This window comes from Apium graveolens, chromosome 9, assembly GCF_009905375.1.
Source record: "Apium graveolens cultivar Ventura chromosome 9, ASM990537v1, whole genome shotgun sequence".
In the NCBI taxonomy this organism is placed as follows: Eukaryota; Viridiplantae; Streptophyta; class Magnoliopsida; order Apiales; family Apiaceae; genus Apium; species Apium graveolens.
The window spans coordinates 115,188,533-115,212,579 of NC_133655.1; positions in this window are offsets into that span (position 1 = coordinate 115,188,533).

The following is a 24,047-nucleotide window of genomic DNA, read 5'->3' on the forward strand; positions in this document are numbered from 1 at the left end:
TGGACTTTGATATGTTTAAATTTTAAGCGGAATGAGTCTGTACTAGATATGACATATGTAGTGTCGGTTGCATTGCAGTATTTGGTTGCCAGAGTGGTACTGATCTTAAACATAGCTTGTAATTGATTATAGCCAACAAGTATTTCATTGTAGCTCAACAGGCCTCCTAATGATATTACAATTTTCTGAGTGTAAAGTTTTCATTTTTTCCTTAAGCCAGGAAGTAAAATTTCGAGTGAGTGTAAATTTATCAGATTTTACAACAAGCTGACAAGTCTTCTAATATTACTATAGTTTCAACCGCCAGTAAATTAATCAGATTTTTGTCAAGATAGGGCACAATTGACTTACTTTATTAAGTTGAAAACTCGGAAAACAAATGAATAATGACAAGCGATAAGGAAATATTTGTGCCTCTCCGAGTAGTAGTTAGTCCTTGCACAGTTGCACCTTGACGAGTACAGGATAAAAGTTCTAAAAATTATTGCAGTTCATAATGCTCACCCCTAAAATGAGCGTTCATAATTAACCAAAGGCTCATTTTTGAACATCGCTAAAGAAGTATTTTCCAACAATAAAAAAATGTTTATGTATAAATCCAAGGGAATTGTAGAAGTGGTGGGATCAGATTAGACCTTATTGTGTCTGCCACACCCAAATCTTTTGTGAAGATGATACAAAGCTGGAAGAAAGCAACAAGATTGAAATGGACCGACCACGTTACCATGCAATTTGGGACCGATCATTTAATAATCGGGTTTGTTCAAGGTTCGTCTATATGCTACTCATAGCTAGCATAACCCGATTCTTAAATTACATGTGTTAAATTAAAATATGCATGAATAATATATATTTACAGAGCTCATGTGTCCCGTGCAAAATCAAGAAATGTGCCCCAACCAAAATATTATATTTAAATTAAAAAAAATATTACACGTACATAAATAATAAATTTATTTAAATTTACATAAGAATATCAACTAATTAAATTAATTTTTGAATTAAAATTTTTCAATAAACATATTGTTATGGGTTAAAAACTAAGGTATATTAATTGCTGTATTTAATATTAGGGTTCGTGAGCTTCGAGTCTCGATTTGACTGCTCTTGTGTCTCGTGACTCGACCTGCCTTAACAAGATGCCTACGTACCTTGCTGATTGTCAAAGATCAAGTCAAAAAACATAGTTCTGATTGGTGGGGGTGAGATCCCTTATAGGTATTGAGAGTCCTTGAATTGGACTTGGGTTAGGAGACTTGGTGGGCAAGTCTCAGAATTAGAATGGACTTTCGAGTCCTAGGAAGTAGGAAACTAATTCCTTATCCTATTAGGTCCTTTGAAGGCTAATCTACCAGGATTTATATTCCTAACTGGACTTAATTTATCAGCTGATTTATCCCTTATTAATTAATTACGAAATTAATTAATATTCAGGGTTTTGGGCCCTTTTTAATGGGTCTAGCTGTCAGCCCAATTCTGATATAATTAATGCAATATTAATTACGCAATCAAGGTTTATGTTATTCCCTATCATTTGCCCCCCAACTTCTGGGAAACCGTAAAAAGATTTCGCAGAAGTTAAGTTCATTCGTTCCCTTACAGGGTACCTTTTTGCGTAAAGTGTGGACCGACCTACACATTTACAACGATTTGCCTTTGTACATGATTTCAGGGATTTTTTGGAATCTCCCTATCACTTTCTTTTACCTTTATTCCTATTATTTAGGAGTTATCTTAATTTTCAGGAATTTTCCCTTAATTTCTGGAAATTTTCCTTAATTTCCAGGAATTTTCCCTTAATTTCCAGGAATTTTCCCTTAATTCTGGGATTTTTTCTTAATTTCCAGGAATTTTCCCTTAATTCTGGAATTTTTCCCTTAATTCTGGGATTTTTGCTTAATTTCCAAGAATTTTCCCTTAATTCTGGGATTTTTCCTTAATTTTTGACTTAAAATCGATCAGGAGTCATGCAAAATCGATCAGGAATCCTGATCGAAATCGATCAGGATCCTGATCGAAATCGATTAGGATCCTGATTGAAATCGATCAGGATCCTGATCGAACTAGCTGCCAACCTGTCACTTTAGTCGATGGAATCTCGACCAGGAATCATGCAAAATCGATCAGGATTCCTGATCGAAATCGATCAGGATTCTGATCGAACTAGCTTCCAGTTTGTCACTCTAGTCGATGGAATTTCGACCAGGATTCCTGATCGAAATTGATCAGGATCCTAATCGAATTAAGTATGTTAGGTCACACACACTGTAGAAGGGGGTTGAATACAGTGTATAGCACAATCAAATCAAATTCAAAGAACACAAGTAACATAAAACAAACTTTATTAAACTCTGTTACAATGTAGAACTGTCCTCTCTCAGTGATGACAAATATCACGAGAGCTGCTAGGGTTACAATGAATAATATTCTCGATAATAACAACACTTATAGTGTAAACCCTATGTCTGTGTTTATTACTACACAGTTACAAGATAATCGCTAACTGATATGGAATATAATTCTGCTTCCTAAAATATATCAATCAGATATCTTTTCTTCCAAGTATTCCATTCTTCACAGAAGTCCTTCTTCATGCATATCTCTTCTTGCGTTTGTCTTGATCTTCTTTCCTTTCAATCAACGGCCTTCCTTATCTGAAAGTTTCCTTTAAGTTCTGATATTATCTCCTGATAAATATCTCCTGAACCTTAAGTACTGATAACTTAAGTTCTGTTTTCAGTATAAGTGCTGATATTCAGTTAAGTACTGATTTGTCCTATTTAAGTAAGATCTGAAAACTAAACACAAATCATATTAGACATGACATTATCAAATATATCTAACAATCTCCCCCAACTTGTAAATTAGCATAATATACAAGTTTAACAGATATTTGATGATGTCAAAAACATTAAATACAAATGCATGAGAATTTAACTAGATAACTACAACTTACAGTCCTTAAAGCTTTACCAACTTTAACTTCTGATAACAACTTCAATCTGTACACACATCAGAATTCGAGCAGTTGTAGATCTTGACTTGGCTTCACTTTCTGATCTCTTCGATATCAGGAGTTGTTCTGAGATAGTTCTTTAACAAACATCTCTCAGCATATCTGAGTTCATCAATCATCCTCCTTTTAGCATCTTTAAGCTCTACAGTATCTTCACCAGTTTGGAAGATAGCATATCTGAGATCATTAATTTTTGTTTTTCTCAACTCCTGATCTAGTCTTATGACATAGGCTTTGTCAGACTCTTATTGAATTCAAGTCCCTTAATACCAAGATATGTTCTGATCTTTGCAGTATTAGGTTTCATCTCAACAATCTCACCCTTGTGATCTCTGTACTTGGGACAATATGTGCTGTCAGACTTTACAGAATAAAGCTTCTTCTGTCTCTGAATTTGAGTCTTCAAATAATTTGTAGCACTTTCTGTTAATCTGTCCTTCACTTGAAGTAAGAATAAAACATGTTCTAGTTCCTCAAAATACTTCAGTGGTATAGCATTTTCCCTTATATGGTAAACCCTTCCATCTGTCATGAAATATAACAAGATGTGTTCTTTCAAGAAGGTATGGTAGACCATCTGTACAGATTCAAGTTGATTCAATCTTTCAGGAGTTACTCCAACACCTGGTTCACTTAAGGAAGTTGGATCATGGGTTGTGTTCTGCACTCTTCTTTCATCAGCACTACCCAATCCAGATTTATCTCTTGCTTCCCTTCCAGTAACCACTCTTGCTTCAAAACCACTTGCTGCAGTCTTCAAAGGTTGAGTCTGTTTGGCTTTAGTGAATCCTGGTAGGAGTAACTTTGAGGATTTAACATGAGCAATGTCGGAGGTTTCCTTTGACTTATCTTCTGACATCAAGCTAACTTGAGCTATGTTAGAGGTTGCTTGCTTCATAGTTATATCAGAACTAACTATATCTTGACTCTGAACAACTTGAGCCATGTCAGAGATTGTCTTAGAAATCTTCCTTGATGTCAGAGTAAGATTAGCATCTTCATCAGAAATTTCTTCACCCATAGGAGGCACATAAACCTTTACAGGTTCACCAACTTTTTCTTTGCCCTTGGACCTTGGATCTATCTGCAATTGTGATTTGGCTTTAGTTGCCATAAGATTTGTCCTTTCTTTTATCACAATGCCTTTAGCCGTAGAAAGTTTCTTTTTAACAACAAAAGCTTCAGATTTGGAGTTGACTTTTCCTAACTTAAGTCTAGCTTCTTCTTCCATTAGACTCTCAAAGTCCATTCCTGGATTTTCTTTCAGAAATAACTGTCTTGAAATTTCTTCATCAAGTTCCAAAAGTTCATCAGAACTTATCCTTTTACTAGTATCAGAAGTTATTCTTCTCCCAGTATCAGAACTTGTTCTATGACTTGTAGTTCCAGTTCTACTTGATGAGAGACCTCCACATTGACCATGACCTCCACCCATTCCAGAGTTTCCCGGGTCATTACCATCCTTTCCTTTCAGTGTCGGTTTGCATTTGGACTTAATTACTTTCTCCCCCTTTTTGGCATCAGCAGGTAAAAGAAGAGAGAGAAGCAATTCCACTGAGGATTGGATCTCATTGAGTTGATTTTGCTGAGAAGCATGATTTTTCAAAATTTCATCAATCCGAGACTGTTGCTTCTCTTGGGTTTTCTCATTGTTGGTAATTTTGTCAAAGGAAGGTTTGAAAAACCCTTTCTTGTCCAACTTGACAACTGTATCTTGCTGAAATAAGGTTTCTTGAATCTTGTCCACCTTGGCCTGAGTTACAGAATGTTGACCTTGAAGGTGCCTTGTACTAAGTGCAGTAACTCTTAGCTGTGTCTTGAAATCAGAACATGATTCCTTAACTCGAAAAGCGAATGCCCATTTTTGTAATTTTTTACACAAATTCTGATTTCGTTTCTTCAGAACTTAATCATCAGAACTTCCATCATTACTTGTCCTCAGAATTTATGCAATTGACACTTAAACGTTCATCTAAAACAATATTTATCACCACAATAATTTTCATCATTCATATGGAGTGTATGTGTGTGCAGTAAGCTAAATTTCAGATAAAGATTAAAGTCTGATTCACTTCAGTATATCTTAGAAATAAGGCATAACTAAGAACTTTGCTAAAAATCTGTCATGATTCTGAAGTCTACTTTAGAATGAGTTCATGCATGAATCCACCTCAACTGTTTTGTGCTCATTTTATGCATCTTTTGAAACTCCATTTTACAGTGGCTTCTCAGTGTAAGTGAGTCACGACTGCTTATCAGAATTTATGCTATTATCAGAGTATTTCTCCAGTAATCATAGAGTGTGAAAAGTCACCAAGAAAATATTTATTTTGCTTTTCTGATGCATATTACTTAATACCAGCAATTCACTTGGGTCTTCCCTTCCACATTTTTACTCTAGATCTCAAAGGAGTACCTGATTTTAATTTCTTTTTCTTTTTCTTTTGATAAGTGAGGTTTATCAGCATTTAGTACATCCATCAGATTTACTAATATCAGAACTTAATAGATAAGAAACGCTATTCCAGTTTGTGACTTAGTAATGAGATACACAAAGTAAACTTCAACTAAGCTCAGTATCAGAATTTGCTTGTGTTAAGAGATTTCCACATAAACAATTACTTCAAACATGGGATCTTTAGTATATTAAAGACTACTAGGTCAGCATCTAGCATAGTTATCCTCATTGGATTGAATAGTCACAGAAACATTCATCTCACTATCAGAGTTTAGAAATTCACATCAAACAACAATCAGTACTTAAACAATTTTCAATTAAGCATAAAGATAGTAATATTTATAAATACTGATCATATAGTCTGATAAAACAGAATCATAAACTAAGCAGACTTAGAGAAAGAACCTGAAACCATTCCAAGTTCATTTACCAATCTTGTAAAAGTAGCTTCACACAGTGGTTTTGTGAAGATATCTGCTAGTTGTTGATCTGTTGGAACAAAGTGCAATTCCACTGTACCTTCATCCACATGTTCCCTTATGAAGTGGTACCTAATGCTGATGTGCTTTGTCATTGAGTGTTGAACTGGATTACCTGTCATAGCAATAGCACTTTGATTATCACAGTAAATAGGGATTTTAAAATATGTTAACCCATAATCCGGTAACTGATTCTTCATCCAAAGAATCTGTGCACAACAGCTTCCTGCAACAATGTACTCTGCTTCTGTAGTTGATGTGGAAATTGACTTTTGTTTCTTGCTAAACCAAGAAACCAATCTGCCTCCAAGAAATTAGCAGCTTCCACTTGTGCTTTTCCTGTCAATTTTGCATCCTGCAAAATCTGCATCTAAGTAACCTATTAGTTTAAAATCTGATTCTCTGGGATACCACAATCCCAGATCAGCTGTTCTCTTAAGATACTTGAAAATTCTTTTCACAGCTATTAAGTGAGGTTCTCTTGGATCTGCTTGAAATCTTGCACAAAGACAGGTAGCATACATGATATCAGGTATACTAGCAGTTAGATAGAGTAGTGAGCCAATCATACCTCTGTAATCAGTAATATCTATTGATATACCAGTATCCTTATCCAATTTTGTTGCAGTGGCCATGGGAGTGGATGCACTTGAACAATCTTGCATTCCAAATTTCTTCAGCAAATTTCTGCTCTACTTGGATTGACAAATAAAAGTGCCTTCTTCATTCTGCTTGATTTGAAGGCCCAGAAAATAGCTAAGTTCCCCCATCATACTCATTTGAAATCTTGACTGCATCAGTTTGGCAAACTTCTTGCAAAGTCTGTCATTTGTAGAACCAAAAATGATATCATCAACATATTTCTACACCAAAAGTAAGTCCTTTCCATGGTTGAGGTAGAACAGTTTTTTGTCAATAGTTCCTCTGTTAAATCCACTTTCCAGAAGAAACTGAGCTAAAGTCTCATACCATGCTCTTGGAGCTTGCTTAAGGCCATAAAGTGCTTTATCAAGCCTGTAGACATGATTTGGAAATTTGGAATCTACAAAGCCTGGAGGTTGTTTAACACATACTTCCTCTTCCAATTCTCCATTGAGAAAAGCACTTTTCACATCCATTTAAAAGACAGTAAACTTTTTGTGAGCAACATAAGCCAAAAATATCCTTATGGCTTCCAATCTAGCAACTGGTGCAAATGTTTCATCATAATCAATTCCCTCCTGTTGAGAATATCCTTTTGCAACCAGTCTTGCTTTATTCCTTGTAATTATGCCATCACTATCAGTTTTGTTTCTGAACACCCACTTTGTACCAACAACAGATCTGTTATTTGGTCTTGGCACTAGGGTCTAGAATTTATTTCTTTCAAATTCATTTAACTCTTCCTGCATTGCTTGCACCCAATCAGCATCTTGAAGAGTTTCTTCCACTTTCTTTGGTTCAGTCTGAGAAAGAAAAGAATTATAGAGACATTCACTTGAAGTAGCTGTTCTAGTTCTGACACCTGCGTCAGGATTTCCAATTATTAAATCAGGTGTATGTGATTTAGTCCACTTCCTTGCAGATGGAAGATTTTCTCTAGAACTGGATGCTCCCCATGATCCATGTTGTCTTCATCAACATTTTCTGATGCTCCCCCTGAAATTATGCTCTCTGAATTGGATCCTTCAGAAATTGAGTTTTCAGAATTATCAGAACTTGGCTTATCAGAACTTGATGAATCAGAACTTGAAGAGCCAGTTGTATATTCTGATGCTTCTTGAGATGTGGTTGTATCTTCAGTATGCTCCCCCTGCACAGGTGCATCTTCCTTTGGCGTAGTCACCACAGTTTCAATAACATCAGAGTTTAATCCATCAGAGTTTGCAGTATCAGGATTTAGACTGTCAGGATTTTCAGTATCAGAATTTAAGTCTTCATTTTCAAATCTCAGCTGATCATGATCATTGAAATCTTCAAGTCCAGTAATCTTCTTATCATCAAAGGAGACATTGATAGATTCCATGACAACCCTTGTTCTTAAATTGTAGACTCTGAAGGCTTTTGTGGAAAGTGGATATCCAACAAAAATTCCTTCATCAACTTTTAAATCAAATTTGGATAGCTGTTCAGGGTGAGTCTTAAGAACAAAACACTTGCATCCAAATACATGAAAATACTTCAGATTTGGCTTCTTTTTCTTCACCATCTCATATGGTGTCTTTCCATGCTTGTTAATGAGTGTTGCATTCTGAGTAAAACAAGCAGTCTGCACAGCTTCAACCCAAAAATAGGTTGGTAGCTTTGCTTCATCAAGCATTGTTCGTGCAGCTTCAATAAGAGTTCTATTTTTTCTTTCAACAACTCCATTTTGCTGTGGAGTTCCAGGAGCAGAAAATTCCTGCTTGATTCCATGGTCTTTGCAGAACTCTTCCATGATCAAATTCTTGAACTCAGTGCCATTATCACTTCTTATGATCTTCACAGAATCTTTGATCAATTTATCCAGTTGCTTGACATGATCAATCAAGATATATGCAGTTTCACTTTTTGTGTGCAAGAAATACACCATGTGTATCTGGTGAACTCATCCACTATGACCATAGCATATTTCTTCTTTGCAATAGACATGACATTCACTGGACCAAATAGATCTACATGTAGTAGGTGATAAGGCTCAAGAATTGATGATTTAGTCTTGCTCTTGAATAAAGATTTTCTTTATTTTGCCTTCTGACATGAATCACAAAGGCCATCAGGAGCAAATACTGATTTTGGCAGTCCTCTCACAAGATCTTTCTTGATTAATTCATTTATATTATTGAAATTTAAATGAGAGAGTTTCTTGTGCCAATTCCAGCTTTCTTCAATTGATGCTCTACTCAACAGACAGATTGCAGAACCATCAGTACTTGTTGAAAGCTTGGCTTCATAAATGTTACCATGCCTGTATCCTTTTAGAACAACTTTGTCTGTAGATTTGCTTACAACTTCACAGTGTTCTTCAAAGACATCCACATGATAACCTCTGTCACAGATTTGACTAACATTCAGCAGATTATGTTTAAGTCCTGAGACCAGAGTTACTTCTTTAATGATGACATTCCCAAGATTGATATTGCCATATCCCAGTGTTTTTCCAATGTTGCCATCTCCATAAGAAACACTTGGGCCAACTTTCTCCACAAAGTCTGATAGCAGGGCTTTATTTCCAGTCATATGTCCTGAACATCCACTGTCCAGAACTAAGATGTTTTTCCTGTTTCCCTGCAATCACAAAGACCACTAATGATTAGTTTTAAGGACCCAGACTTGCTTGGATCCTTTGGCCTTATTAAGTTTGTTAACATTTGCAGCGGATTTAGCATAAGAGTTTAGGTTAACATTTTTCTTATCAGCATTTACACTATCAGACTTTGTATCAGAACTTACACTAGAAGGAACAATGCTAACTTTCTATAAAGAAGGTTTTATTTGATAATAATCATAGTACAAACTATGATATTTCTTACAATTATAAATGGAATACCATAAACTACCACATTGAAAACAAGGATTTTATGGCCTATATCTAACAGACTGACTCTTAACTCCTGACTTTGAAAGTAAGGAGTTTATGTTCTTATTCTTCCTGCAAAAAGAAGCCAGATGGTTAGAACTTCCACAGTTATGACATGTTTTTCTTTGAGCATTAGGAACAGGCTTATAATCATTGCTTTTATTCACACCTTCCTTTCCATTCCTATTTTTCCTAGGTGACTTTACCTTGTTTACATTCTTAACATCTTTCAGCTTATGCTTAAGCTCCTTCTTTGTCATTAAGCCTATGTTAACTTCAGTTGGCTTTTCCTATGTTAGGTTGTCAGAAGTTAATTTCTCTTTAACTTCTGATTTCTCAGTTTCAGACTTTACAGCTACAAACTTAACAGGTTTTACCTTTGGCTTTTGTTTAACAACTATAGGCTTAATTTCTACTGTTCTTTTATCATTCTTGTCATCTCCATAACCTAAGCCCTCTTTCCAGTTTCCACTACTTAACAAATTCTGAGTTGTTCTGCCAGAGTTAGTCCAAGTCCTGATAATCTCTCTTTCCTTTTCTAACTCAGGTTTTAGAGATTCATTCATTTTAAGTACTTCATCCCTAACATAGAAGGCATCATCTCTATCTTTTTGAGTTTGATGGAACATGACTAACTCTTTTTTTAAATAATCATTCCTCTTTTTACAAGCAAGATTTTCAGAAGTTAATCTTTCACATGTTAAAGTTTGATCTCTATAACTAATGAACATGGTTTTAAGATATCTTCTCAACTCATTAATATCATCAGTATGAAAGGCATAAGTAGTTTGAGGTACCTTTAACTCAGCAGCTTCAGAACTGCTATCAGCATTTGCCATCAAGGCATAGTTCACCTCACTTTCAGAATCTGAAGTGTCTGTCCAGCTTTTCTTCTTTGTGACAAGAGCCTTGCCTTTGTCAATCTTCACTTTCTTGCAATCAGGAGATATGTGGCCTTTCTCACCACAGTTGTAGCATTTGATATTTGTGTAATCTCCTCTGTCAGACTTCTCTCCTTTGCCTTCAGATTTTCTGAAACTCTTCTTATCAGAACTTGCACCTTTCCTGGAAAACTTCTTTCCCTTCCTGAACTTTCTGTATGCAATCCTTGTGATTCCTTTCACCATAAGAGCACACAGCTTCATCATCTCTTCATCAGCATCCATCTCAGGCAAGCTTTCAGTTTCTGAGTCATCATCACTATCAGAACTTGATGACTCTGTATCAGACTTTGTGATGAGCGCTTTTCCCTTGCCTTTCCTTAAGGTGGCTGCTTTAGGGGATTCTTCCTCAGCCTTCTTGACTTTCCTCCTTTGCTCTTGCTTCTTTGTTCCATCTCAAGTTCATGAGTCTTGAGCATCCCATAAATTTCATCAAGAGTTGTTTCTTCAAGATTATAGTTGTCTCTTATAATTGTTGCCTTCAAATCCCAACTTTCAGGAAGAGCTAACAGGAATTTAAGGTTTGAATCTTCAAGATCATACTCCTTATCAACTAGAGACAAATCATTCAAGAGTTTGACAAATCTGTCATATAAATCAGTCAATGACTCGTTAGGCTTTGAGTCAAAGTGTTCATACTCTTGAGTGAGAATAGTCTTCCTGTTCTTCTTAATCGAATTAGTTCCCTGGCATCTTGTCTCCAAGGCATCCCATATCTCCTTTGCAGTCTTGCAGTTAATTACCCTGTTTGACATTAAATTATCAATGGCACTATGCAGCAAGTGTCGCACCTTAGCATCCTTAGAATTTGATGCGATATCTTCAGCAATGTAATCACTCTTCTCCTTTGGTACAGATTTTGCTGCTTCACCTGTAACTGCAACTGCAACAGCGAGTTTGGTTGGCTTGTGAGGTCCTTCATTGATTCTGTCAAGATATTCTGGATCTGTAGCTTCCAGAAACATAGTCATCCTTACCTTCCATATGGGATATTCATATTGTTTCAGTATGGGAACTCTAATAGCCTCATATCGACTATGGATTTGAGTCTTTGGAGGTTCTTCAGTTTTGGTGGGCTTGGTTGGAGTTTCTGCTTCAGACATGATTGTTTTTGGATCTTAAACTATTTATGTGTTAACAGATAGGCTCTGATACCACTTGTTAGGTCACACACACTGTAGAAGGGGGTTGAATACAGTGTATAGCACAATCAAATCGAATTCAAAGAACACAAGTAACAGAAAACAAACTTTATTAAACTCTGTTATAATGTAGAATTGTCCTCTCTCAATGATGAACAAATATCACGAGAGCTGCTAGGGTTACAATGAATAATATTCTCGATAATAACAACACTTATAGTGTAAACCCTATGTCTGTGTTTACATACTACACAGTTACAAGATAATCGCTAATTGATATGGAATATAATTCTACTTCCTAAAATATATCAATCAGATATCTTTTCTTCCAAGTATTCCATTCTTCACAGAATTCCTTCTTCATGCATATCTCTTCTTGCGTTTGTCTTGATCTTCTTTCCTTTCAATCAGCCGCCTTCCTGATCTAAAAGTTTCCTTTAAGTTCTGATATTATCTCCTGATAAATATCTCCTGAACCTGAACCTTAAGTACTGATAACTTAAGTTATGTTTTCAGTATAAGTGCTGATATTCAGTTAAGTACCGATTTGTCCTATTTAAGTAAGATCTGAAAACTAAACACAAATCATATTAGATATGACATTATCAAATATATCTAATAAAGTATATTTTTGATAACGAGGTCTGAGGTGAAATAGGCCAGGAATCCTGACCGAAATCGATCAGGATTCTGATCGAATTAAACATACTTCTGCCTTTTTGTTCGAATAAAAATTCATCCAGGATTTTATCTTTTTTCGATCAGGGCTTTGATCGAACTAAGTGACTTTTTACCCCTTTAATCGAATGAAATTTCGATCACAGTTCTTCCTTTTTCAACCAGGACTCTGTGATAAGTGGCATTTAATACCACTTAGAGTGTCTCATAACAACTTGAATTGGTGTCTTGAGCTCGAGTATTTTGTGTATTTGAAGCGTTTTCGAGTGTTTTTTGCATTTCAGGGTATAACTTGTTTAGATATGGTATTTTCATCAAAAATAAGCTTAAGGAAGTGCTTGGAGTCAGTCCCGGGTTGATGTACGAAGAATTCAGCAAAAACAGAAGCAAAATAATAATTTTTCCAGAAGGGTTGCAGGCGCCCGCCTGATGAGAGCAGGCGGCCGCCTGGTAGCAGGCGGACGCCTGGTAGCAGGCGCCCGCCTGGAAGGAGGAGGCGGCCGCCTGGGTGCGGATTTTTAAAATCTGATTTTTAGAATTCGAGTTCTATTGGGCTTCTGTTAGCGCTGGTTTTTTTGGGCTCTTATATAAACAATCTTGGAAGACGTTTTCAAAAACAAGTAACAAGGAGTGAAGGAAAGAAGATCGAGAAGACCGTTTTAGCACACAATAATGAAGAAGAGGAAGCATATGTTATCTTGTGATTCTTTTAATTCATTGTAACAGTGGATGCTAGTTTTCTTTATGCTTTGAACCTTAATACTCTTGTGACGTACTTCATTATTTATTAAGTATCTTTATTAGTTTATATCGTTGCGTTATTATCATGTTTTCGTATGAACCCATGACGACGATGTTAGGTCACACAACACTGTAGAAGGGGGTTGAATATAATGTTTAATATAATCAAATTGATTTCAAACACAAGTAACAGTAAACAAATATATTCAATATAATAAACTCTGTTATAATGGAACCGTTTACTCTCAATGATGAACAAATATCACGAGAGCTGCTAGGTTACAATGTATGATCTTCTCGATAATGATAACACATATAGTGTAAATCTATGTCTATGTTTATATAGTACACAGTTATAAGATAACTTCTAATTGATATGGAATATAATTCTGTCTCCTAAAATATATCAATCAGATATCTTATACAATTCTTTCAGTCCTCTAACTCTTTCCATGCATATCCTTTTTTGTATTAGTCTCGATCTTCTTTCCTATAAATCAGCTTCCTTCCTTAACTGTAAGTCCTCCCGTACTTAAGTTCTGATATCTATCTTCTGATAACCTAATTTCTGATATCCTTAAGTTCTGACTTCCAGTAAGTACTGATTCCAGTTGTACTGATATTTCCTATTTGTTAAGATCTGAAAACTAAACATGAAACATATTAGACATGACATCTCAAATATATCTAACAATCTCCCCCAACTTGTAAATTCTGCAAAATATACAAGCTAATAGATTTGATGATATCAAAAACATTTAAGTTCAAATGCCTTAAGAGTTTAATAAGACTATTAACTACAACTTACAGTCCTTGTAGCTTCACCAACATCACTGGATCATTCTGAATCCATAATAATTCTTAACAAAATCTTTTACCAGCTTATCTTCAGCTTTTCTCAGAACTTCAACTAACTGTGCTTTGACCTGCATCAGTTCTTCATCTTTACTGTCATCAATTTGATAAATGGTTGTTCTGAGAGCTTGAATTGATGTTCTTTCAAGTCCATCACCAAGTCTGATAACTCTAGGATGTGAAGAGTTTTCATTATAACATAAGCATCTTCCTTTCAGAATAACTTCCACTTTAGCAGAGTTCTTCAGCATAGGAATTTCTCTTCCATCATCTTCAGTAATCATTGGTATATACTGAGAAGTCTTTGTACCAGAGATTCTAAGTAGATCTCTTATATCCTTCAAAATGTATTCTGACCATCTTCTTGTAACATCAGATTTTATTTCCAGAAGATAGTGAATATGTTGAAGCTCTCTGACAGACTTCTTTAGCACATCAGTATCAGCTAGTCTGTAAGTTAATCCATCATTGAGAAATAAGATCAATTTCTCCTTTAGATTATCCTTATCATGAACATCTATCACAATTTGAGCAGACAACACTTTGTCAAGGTGCTTTTCTTTGATTTGTTCATATGGTTTGTCTGTCAACATGAAAGGATCTCTTAGAGTAACTTCTACTCCTGTTTGTATCTTCTCTTCATCAGAACCTAATCCAGCTCTATCTCTAGGTTGCTTGGCTCTCAACCCAAATGTTGCGAGTTGATTAATCATAAGATTGGATTTTGGTTCAACTGGAGTAGATTTCTTCCATAACAGCTTCTTCTTATCAGCAATTGTCATCTTTTTCAAATCAACTTGATCAGAATTTGTTGTTTCTTCTGTAACTTGCTATTCTTCATTCTGAACAACTTGAGCAGTGTCAGAGGTTGTTTTAGATTCTTCAATTATCTTTCTTCTCTTCAGAATTTGAACAGTTTCATCTTCTCTAAAATCATCATCATGCATTATAGTTTGATAGACTGGAACGGAAGAACTTATCTTTTTCTCAATCTTTAAAGGTTCACCAACCTTTTATTTTCCATTTGACTTAGGATCAATCTCAGTTTGTGATCTAGTCTTGGACTTTGAAGTCTCAGAATTTGACTTTTCCCTGATCACAATGCCTTTTTCCTTAGGCCTTGGAGTTTTCTTTGTATCAAAAGCTTTAGACTTAAGATTTGTCTTCTCAGCTGCAAATCTAGCTTCTTCCTCGAGAGTTTCCAAATCCACTCCTGGATTTTGTTTCAGAAATAATCTTCTAGCTATCTCCTCATCAAGTGTCTGGATTTTAGGGTCTTTGTAATAAACAGTAGTCTGCTTCCCTTTTAGCTTCAGAGTTTGTAAAAACTTCTGAGAGTCTTTAGATCCTGACTGAATCAGAATATCAGAACTTGACATCAAACTTTGTTTATCAGAACTTGACTTGTTCTGTGTAGAAGATTTGCTAACATCAGAAATTACTTTATGTGAAGATTTTCCTTGAACTTTTCCTTGACCTCTGCTCTTATCAGAGTTTCCCTGGTCATCACCTTTATCATCCTTTTTCTTCAGTATTTGAGTAGGTGAGTATTTGGACTTAACTACCTTCTCCCCCTTTTTGGCATCATCAGGAAGTAAGAGAGAGAAAAAAAGTTCAACTGAAGATTGGATTTCATCCATTTGAGCTTTCTGAGAAGCTTGGTTAGCCAGAACCTCATCAATTTGGGCTTGTTGCTTCTCTTGAATCTTCTCAATGGCTTTAAATTTCTCAAGAGTAGGTCTGACATATCTGTTCTTGTCAAGCTTGATCTGTAGATCTAGCTTATCAGCATGTTCCTTTAGTGTATCAACCTTTTCATGAGTCGAAGAATGTAGACCTTGAAGATGTTTGGTAGACAGAGCTGTGATCTTGAGCTGTGTCTTGAAATCAGCATTTGTGAGCAACTCATCAGCTTTAGCAATATGCTCTGTCAGAAATTTAGGGCTTGGAATAAAATCTGATTCATTCCACTTCTTGGTCCACTTCACACCTCTGTGAGTATCCTCCCAAGGAATAGGTGCTTCTTTTTCAACAAATTTATTCACCAATGCTCCCTTGCCTAGTATGGGAACTGGAGTCTCAACAGAAATACTGTCTTCAGAACTTGAGGAAGACTCATTATGTTCTGACAGCATAACAGTGTGTGAAGCAACTGGAGATTCAGGAATAACATTATCTAAATTCTGAGCATCAAAATTTATCTCCAGAGCTGGTGTGATTGGTGTAGATGGTATCTCAACATTTAAAATTGGAAAGTTAAATGTAGATGGCTGAGCTTCTGTAGATGGAGCTTCCAGATAAAGAACATTTGGTATATTCAAATTGTGAATATTTATCTCAGAGTTTTCAGTTTGTTCTTTAGCATCATCTGTAGCTTTAATAGGAGAGACAGAATGTGTTGACACAGTATCCTGAGCTTGAGTAGGGAATGGCAGAGCTTCAATTACCACAGATTCTGATGAGATCAGAGATTCTTGACCCCCTTCCTCAGCTTCAGTTGAATCCTCAGATATAGGCTTGTCCTTGTACATTTCTGCCCTCATTTTCTTTAGTCTCCTTGCCAGTGAAGGAGTTGCTTTAGCAGCTTCAGAACTTACAAATTTCCTCTTCAAAGTATCAGAACTTGAGCTGCAGTTTCTTTCTGAGAAGTAACATTCTCAACTCCGACTGTCACAGGTTCTGATGCATGAACCTGTGCTTCAAATTCAAATGTAGCTTAGGAGATATCGATTCAAATTCAACATTTGTTTGTCAAATCAGAATAAATGATTAGTAACCACAACTTTAATCAAAACATTCATCAAGAAATACAGTTTAAGTGGATGAAGTAAATATTAATAGGTTGCACTAAGAACATTCACAATCACATAATATGAGATAAACACAAACTAAATCTTGTAATTAAAAGAAATTTCATAAATATATCAAACGAGTACATTTCATGAAATTTATAGATTACATACAAAAATTACAAGAAAGTCCTAGTCTAAGATGGTTAACATCAACAGTCTTAATCCTAGAAGAAAACCTATCGACTAGTTCCTCCTGCTGCTGACAAAGAGCACTGCAAGACGGATGATCCATTCTTGCTGAAGGAGAGCCTCTCTCCTTTATTCTTCCAATTGATCAAGATGGAGCTGATAGTCCATCAAAAAGAACAAGAGGTCTATGTGAACCTCTTATGGAACAGAGTTTCAGATCTCTTCAGGAATGGCGGTGACGTGCCACTCCTGTTGCCAGTCATCACAACTCAACTCTACAATGAAATTTTCATAGTTCATGAACAAGTTGAAAAGAACCATTTTTGTTTATGAAGAAGAAAAATGATGATAATTAAGAGAGAGAGTGAGTTTGTGAGAAAATAGAAGATGATTTGGCTGACATGAATTATCGGTTTAAATAGCCATCGGAATTGTGACGCCCTCAATCTCGGGGTTAGGAAATGAGGACCCACACACCTCTAATCTAATAATTAAATAAGCATAAACCCTGATTAACTACTAAAAGGATCAACAGGATAAAGTATGAGACAAGATTACAACTACCAATCATAAAATATAACTTACAACCCCAAAATATTATTAAATAAACAATATCGATTCCGGCTGGGAACCGACAGATAACCCATTGTATCTTTAAATATTTCCTTCTAAACGCTTGCTCACTCAAAAATACCACTACCTGCTCTGGCAACTGGAAGCCCTCAACACGATAGGGACCACCGGGTACGCTCTTAAGAGCAGTGCGTCTAAGCCGGCCATCTTCTTGCTTAACTGCCAAGGTTAGATTAAAATAAAACATATAAGTTTAAAACTCAGCAAGTAACTATTTAGCAGTTCTACAATATTAAATCCACAATATACTTTACCAAACTCAGGGCATTCTACTTTATTTGTTCTAGGTGGCAGATTTCCAGCTTTTGGGTTAAGGAAATGTTGTGAAGGAAAATGTGGGGCTTTCAATGAACAGGGCTCAATGCCGGATGAAAGCCGACAGTCATCACAAATCATTAAAGGATCAGAATAGATCTTTCAGAAAGAAAAGCAACAATATTTCACTTTATAGAATCAATTATATGCTCAACAGATTAAAATCAGGGTTCACGAGCTTTAAGCTTCACAATATCAAAATCAACTCTTTTCACAATAGTATAAACAAATTTTCATTTTCAAGAATCAATTACTGAATAGGAAATTCCTTTTTAAAATCAAAATGGAACCCTTGATTGGATCACTTTATCTTTTCATTTCATTATAATACGGGTGATCAGCCCGTACCGACCTCCATCCGGTATTTTAAGGTACCACACGGCATAATTTCAGCCTTAAACTGGACTAGCCCCGCTAGCCTCTTACAATGACTGGACTAGTCCCACTAGCCTCTTACGTCCAATCCAATCCATCAGGAATTCGTTTGGAAAACCTTGAGTTGGAAAAAGAAATAGGTTTTTCTAAATTCATTTTATCATTACCAAGAATATGATATCATTCGGACTCTTTCAAGTCGAAACTCATTCTTAGATTCAATTTCAGAAAAATCAAAGTGAAGGAAACGAATCAAGGATAAACAAGATGAAATTCTAGGGGTTTCGAATCAATGATAACAAGGTAACAAAGTTAAAAGAATCAAATTGTTCCAAGAATCAATAGGGGTTATGGTGATCAAGAATATGGCATCATTACAAGGGGTTTGTAAAGGTAACAATAGGGTTCATGACAGTTCATGGCATAACGAATAAGTAGAACAGAAATGATAGGTTACAAGCGGGTTGAACCAATAAGCTATTCAATAACAGTTTTACAAGATCAAAGGCAGGTATCTCAAATCAATATCAGGGTTTCACTAATTAAACAGTTCAATACTCTACATGGTATAAACAACATTCTCTTTATAATCATTTACACAAGTAATCAGAGTTACTTGCCTGAATTCGCTTTCCTGTTTCACAGAGGTTGAAGTACTGCCACCTAGTATACCTTTCCCTTTCCTAGCCTGAATGCCCTCACGTTCCGAATCTACAATCAAAACCAAAACCTTAATTAGATTCTCAACTCTCGTTGTTGGAACGTTTACTTAATACGATAGCTCAACTATACTTTTGACTTGAACTATACGAGTATAACTTATATGCATACATCACATAGTACATTCTTTACTCATAGCCTTATATCACTTTACATATACTCGCTAAACCTTGACTATTTTCCAAATCAAATATTTATAACTCGTACAAACACACAATGACATTCATAGCTATCACTTATAGCTTTTAACATCAATTAACTCAATTCCCTTTTTCTTTTATCCATAATTCGAACCAAAACAACAATCCAACAAGCAAAATTCAAAGATTTTCACACATAAACACTCAATCATTCTATCATTTACCAAAAATCAGATTTTTGACTTTGAATTTCTTTGGCCTATTCGGCCTTATCACCTAATCACCACAAGAATCGAACATGCAAAACCCTTATTTGATATGCATCAAGTATATCGTCCCGAACTAGTTAAATTTCATTCTTACGACTCATTTAAACACACAATTCAAACAAGATCATGGATGATCACTCAATTTAACATTTAATCCAATTTAATCAAGTAGCATCATTCGAAATTTTTAAGAGTCGCAACACGCATGCATCAATTTAAACTTGTAATCACAATCCATCTAATTATTTTACAATTTATAAATAAACTATCAATAAATCATTTATTTTAACAAAATCAACATGATTTTCTAAAAATAGTAAGGGCCATTCGGCATTTCCTCAAGAAAACACACATGCAAACTCAACTTTTAAACTTTTGCATCTTTAATCCTACTAATCTCTTAACATCAAACTAGATTAACATTACAACCAACAAGAATCAATTTATCAACTTGTAAACTACAAAACCATTCAACTTTTCAAAGGAAACGACATGCAATCACAAAAATATTTAATTAAATATTAGAGGTCAGTGTTTAACATCACAGCTCACCACCGGTTCACCGGAGTTCATCACCGGTGGCGGTGGCATTTCGGTGGTGCCCCCATTCGGGGGTTTCCAACCTTCAACCATCGTTTTCTCATAGATTACACACATGCAAGCATCATCTTCACTTTAAATTAATCAAGAATCAAACCCCTTTTTGTTTTCATGAAAACCGAACTCAAAAACCACCAAACCCAACTTTGATTTTTCTCAAGAACTTCAAAATAGCTACATGCATGTATGTATATAGGTAGATATCACTAATTCTCACACAATCGTGGTTCTATACCCGAAAATGAGTGAAGAACAAGTGAGAGAGAGTGTGTACCGAGAGAGAGAGAGAGAGAAATCTCGAGAGGGAGGAAGAAACGAGAGAAAAGAGAGAGAGAAGGGAGGGGCTCGGGAAAAAAAGAAAGAAAAAGGAGGTGGGGTGATTATATATTACCAAGGGAGGGTAATATAGTAATTAGGTTATTCTATATTTTGATTCTCTTTTTATCCTTAAAAGAAAATGGAGCTGATCTGCAAATACTTCTCTCAGAAAGATGAATTTGATTTGAATAAAAAATTTTAGCACGTAGATCTCGAAATTAGCTTTCCAACCATTACTCATAATAAGATTTTGAGCGTACGGTTGATTTTATACGATTTTTACAAGTTTGTGCTGATAAAATCATTTTATCACGTAAAAATTAATTTAAAAGCAACAATCACCAAATAAATTCATCCATCATTTTTATAAAGTCTACAGGATTATTTCGAAGATATCAGAACAATTCTCATGCCTTTATCTTACTCAGATATTTTTACAAAAATGCACAAAGGTTAAATAAACCCTTATTTAAATCAATTAATTATCTTAAATCCACAAAATATCAACATACCACGTAATCATGCACACAAAAAAGCAATCATACATAAAATACACCACAACTTATGTCAGATCATAGAAATTATCATTCTTTAATATTATCCCTTTTTACGCGTACCGGCTCACGTTCAACCTGATGGCCCGACGCTCAGCGTTTCAATTACGTTTCTCAATCTCTTTATTGACCGACACGTCATTAGGACGCATTACTTTACTTAAACATTTCATTTCATACAAAGACACATAGTTCACATCTTAAATACCTTAATCTTCTTTTTAGGACGGGTTCCGTTCTTCTTGACGGCCCGACAACACAGCTTAATTCCTAAGCTAAGTTTTTAAATTGGAACGCTTCTATTTACGATCCTAGATTCTAATATACAGCAAAGACAAATAAATCAGCACTTAATCACATAATTATAATCACATCACATAAAACATACTTTATTGACTTAATTACGTCAGAAAATTCTCAATCGTCACAATCTACCCTCCTTAAAAGGATTCTATCCCCAGAATCTAGTCTAAGCAAACAGATGGGGATACTTTTCTTTCATTTCGCTTTCTAATTCCCAAGTCGATTTCTCAACTAATGGATTTCTCCATAACACTCTAACTAGAGGTACAACTTTATTTCTGAGTGTCCTCTCTTTTCGGTCCAAAATTCGAACTGGCTGTTCCACATAAGACAAATCTGGTTGGATTTCCACTGGTTCCAATTAAATCACATGACTCGCATCCGCATTATTCTTCTTTAGAAGAGATACATGAAATACATTGTGGAGATGTTACATTTGTGGAGGTAGCGCCAACTCATATGCCACCTTCCCAACTCGTCGCAGTACTTCAAATGGTCCAATATACCTAGGACTCAACTTCCCTTTCTTTCCGAATCGGGTTAAACCTTTCCAAGGAGATATCTTTAATAAGACTTTGTCTCCAGATTCAAATTGCATATCTTTTCGTTCTTGATTTGCGTACTTTGCTTGTCGATCTTGAGCTGCAATTAATCTCTTTTGAACTATTTCTACCTTTTCCTTCGTTTGTTGAACTAGCTCTGGGCCAATTAGTTTGCGCTCACCAACTTTGTCCCAATATGTAGGGGATCTACATTTTCTTCCATACAACGCTTCATAAGGCGGCATGCCAATACTCGCGTGATAACTGTTGTTGTAGGAAAACTCAATCAACGGCAAATGATCGTCCCAGTTTCCTTTGAAATCTATTGCACAGGTTTGCAACATATCTTCAATTCTCTGAATTGTCCTTTCACTTTGTCCGTCTGTCTGCGGATGATATGCTGTACTCATTTTCAGCTTAGTTCCCAAATGATCATGGAATTGTCTCCAAAATCTCGAGTTAAACCTTGGATCTCTAACAGACACGATAGATACAGGGACTCTGTGACGCATCACAATCTCATCTAAATACAATTTGACCAACTTTTCCAACGAAAACCTTTCATTTATCGGCAAGAAATGTGCTGACTTTGTTAACCGATTGATTACCACCCAAATCGCATCATGATTTGACTTGGTTTTAGGTAATCCTACCACGAAATCCATCGCTATATGCTCCCATTTCCATTCTGGTATATCCAAGGGCTGAAGCAATCCGCTCGGCCTTTGATGTTCCGCTTTGACTCTTTGGCACGTATAACATTTACTTATCCATTCTGCAATTTCCTTCTTTATAACACCCCCAAATCCGGGGTCGGGGATTCGGGTTGTCACGAGTTCCATTTCCCTTATCAATACTTAATCTTAATAGTCAACCAACTACTGCGTACTGTGACCCCACAATATACACACACACCAAAAGTTATAGTCTCGGAGATGAATACCAAAATAACACAAGTCATTTTATTCCACAATTATAAACCATATCACCATAAAAAGGGTTTTTGAATAATTTACATATTCTTTGCCATTATTACAATTCATAAATATACATAAGTCTAGCACAACAAAAGTTGAAAGCCTAGCCTACTGGTAGCTCCTACCTCAGCTACAACGGCATCAACGCCTACAGGAAACTGTGGAACGTTTCCTAACCGCTCACGAATTGGGAGCTTGATCCTGTTCATCTTGTCTATCTGTTGTTGTGTGATGAAAGAAGAAAGCAAGGGTGAGCAACAAGCCCACCAAAATAATATGTATAATGATTTACAATATGTGAGCATCCTCATAGTACTCATGAAAGTCTTGGTCAAAAAGAAATGAACCAAGTTTGTTATCTTAACGCGACCAAGTCGCAAAATATTCAGTATATCTATATATATATATACTTTTCACAATCTTTGAAATCCTCTGACATGTATAATATACACAGAGTTCCGGTTTATGACTGTATAAAAATATCGTTGCAAGGTGATCTCATATATCTAACCTTGTCTCAACGTTTTTCCTGAAAATCTTTGACATGCATAAGATAATCATTTACTAGATATAAGTTTAAAAGATGAAGTTACAAGATACTCCAATATACTTATATCTTTTCCAAATACTACTTGAACTACCACCGTTCAAGTTATAATCAGTTTCAAAAGTTCATCACACTGATGAGACTACAAGATAAGACTTGAATAGATTCAATCTTTGAAATATCATTTGAAAGAAATGAAGTTACGAGATACTTCATTAAGTCCCGATATATATATACACCTATATATATATATTTCATACACTCCTTGAAAACCTCTGTCATGAAAATTATAAACAGAGTTGCAATATCCAATGAATTTGGAAAAACAGAATTTTGGCATAAACCTGATATCTTGCTGATCAGGCAAAGGTACCAATTAAGTCACCTTTTCTACTAGTAGATGGATGAATCCCCCACTGGTCATCACCCTGGCCACATTAGGGCCTTATGCTGGACTGCCACTCAGCCACTTTCGCATTGATGGACTCCCACTGAGCCACTTACACTTTCATGGACGCCCACTGAGCCCATGTTGCTTATGCCGACTCAATAGATGGACTTACTTCTCGAACGTTGGATAAGTAATCAATTCATTTATCAAAGCAGCAACCTCGTTGCGAATATAAAATACACCACAGAGCCGGATCCCTCAGGTTTTGAGCGAGTATTTAAATCCCCTTTTAAAGGAAGATATTAAATATAAAAATGAGTTTTGGGATCCGCTCTAACCTTTAAAATCATTTTGAAGACTCGAAAACATTTTTAAGAATATTTGGAGTAATGCTGATTTAATGAAATAAATCAGTCCCGATATATTAGAAAATATCTGAATATTATCATTTAAATAATATTCCCATAAAGGATATTCTCTATAAAAATAATTGAAGTAAAAGTTTTAAAACTCATTCTTGAAATGAATAATAAA